The 2,287-nt window shown below is 37.7% G+C and overlaps 1 non-coding gene across 1 annotated transcript; it reads right to left on the reverse strand.

Annotated features, from left to right (window-relative positions):
* Window positions 1-267: 267 nt before the first annotated feature.
* LOC121213087 (small nucleolar RNA R71) lies at window positions 268-374 on the reverse strand. The gene has a single exon (XR_005908456.1). It is a non-coding gene; the product is annotated as a small nucleolar RNA R71 (small nucleolar RNA).
* Window positions 375-2,287: the final 1,913 nt, after the last annotated feature.

Here is a 2,287-nt window from a genome sequence, read left to right on the forward strand (position 1 = left end):
ATGTTTCAAATGCTCCAAACGGTGGGCCAATTCAGTGGTATGCCCACGGAAGATCCACATTTCCACCTTCAATTGTTTATGGAGGTAAGTCATTTATTCAAGATAGCTGGTGTGACTGAAGATGCACTAAGGTTAAAGTTGTTTCCATACTTATTACGAGATCGAGCACGAGCATAGCTCAATTCATTGCCACCAAGTTCCATATCTAAATTGAAAGAATAAGTAGAGAGATTTTTGGCTAAGTATTTCCCGCCTAGCAAAAACACTAAGTTGAGGAACGAGATCACAACTTTCCAACATTTGGATGATGAGTCTTTGTATGAGGTTTGGGAGTGATTCAAGGAGTTACTTCGTAAGTGTCCTCATCATGGGATTCCTCATTGTATCCTGTTGGAGACATTCTATAATGGTCTCAATGTACATACAAGATTGATGGTAGATACTTCTACGAATGGTGCAATTTTGTCTAAGTCTTATAATGAGGCCAATGAGATCATTGAGAGGATCACGAGTAATAACTATCAATGGCAAACAAATCGAATAGCTTCAGAAAGACGTATAGCCGAAGTTTATGAAGTTGACACCCTTACATTGTTATCAGCTCAGGTATCGTCTATTTCCTCTATGTTAAAATAGTTTACTGCTAATAGTGCTAATAATTTCACAGCTCAGCCACCAAGTCCGTTTGAATTATTTTCCTGTGTGTATTGTGGAGAAGATCATTCTTTTGAGAATTATCTGTCAGATCCCGAGTCAGTGTACTATGTGGGGAACCAACATCAAAATAGGAGTGGACAAGAGCCCTAGTCCAACTTCTACAATCCTTCATGGTGTAATCATCCTAACTTTTCTTGGAGCAACCAAGAAAATGGGCCGAACAACAACCTATTACAGCATAGACCCAACCAATCTCAAGGGTTTAATCAGTAAGCTCCAAAATCACCTCAAGTTGAGGCATCAAACAATTTGGAGAACTTGTTGAAAGCATACATGACAAAGAACGACGTTTTGATCCAAAGCCAAGCAGCAACATTGAAAAATTTGGAAAACCAAATGGGTTAGTTAGCTATAAAGCTTCATAATAGACCGCAAGGAACCTTGCCGAGCGATACTAAGACTCCAAGGAATTTGGGTAAAGAACATATCAAGGAAGTAGCATTGCGAAGTGGTAAAATTCTGGAACACCGATTGATTAATGTCAAAGATAAGCCTATTGACAAGAGTCAACCAGCTGTTGAAATTCCTACACCAAAAGAGACAGAATCTGCATAGACTGACAAGGTAAATCCTAACTTAGTGAATTCAAATACTTTAACATCTTTGGATGCAGATTTACCTACTCAGAAGAGTTATCCAATTCAACCGAAAGTTTCATCACTTCCATAACCGTAAAGATTGTAGCAACACAAGTAGAAATAGGAGGTGCAATTTGAGAAGTTTTTGGATGTTCTGAAGCAATTACGCATCAATATTCTGTTGATGGAGGCTTTAGAACAAATGCTGAATTATGTGAAGTTTATGAAAGATATATTGTCCAAGAAGAAAAAACTAAGTGAGTATGAGACTGATGCCTTGACAAATGAGTTCAGTGCGTTCCTACAGAACAACCTACCACCTAAATTGAAAGACCCAAGAAGCTTTACTATACCTTGTAACATTAGTGAATCTTACTGTGGTAAAGCTTTGTGTGATTTAGGAGCAAGTATCAACTTGATGCCTAAGTATATTTTCAAGATGCTAGGGATAGGTAAAGTAAGACCTACAACTATGAAACTTCAGCTAGCAGACCGATCTTTAGAATACCCCGAGGGAAAGATCGAGGATGTTTTGGTAAGAGTCGATAAATTTATTTTTCTTGATGAATTCATTGTCTTAGATTTTGAAGCAGATAAGGAAGTGCCACTCATCCTTGAGAGATCTCTCTTAGCCACAGGAAGAACGTTAATTGATGTACAGAAAGGTGAACTCACCATGCAAGTTCAAGACGATCAGGTAACCTTTAACATTCTTAAAGCGATGAAATTTCCCGATCCGACATAAGAGTGTTCAGTTATGGAAGAGATAGAAACCTTGGTTTCTATGGAAAGTAATTTTGAAGAAGATCTATTGGAGAAAGCCTTAGATCTTGACCCTTTGAAGGATGAAGAAGGTGAAGAAAACATGGCTTTGATGGAAGCCAATTTGAGAAATTTTATTCAATCCACACGGTTTGAACCATTGGAGTTAGAAGTTAAAGAATTTGTGTAACCCAAGTTATCAATTGAAGAACAACCTAAAATCAAACTAA

This window comes from Gossypium hirsutum, chromosome A13, assembly GCF_007990345.1.
Source record: "Gossypium hirsutum isolate 1008001.06 chromosome A13, Gossypium_hirsutum_v2.1, whole genome shotgun sequence".
NCBI classification, from domain to species: Eukaryota; Viridiplantae; Streptophyta; class Magnoliopsida; order Malvales; family Malvaceae; genus Gossypium; species Gossypium hirsutum.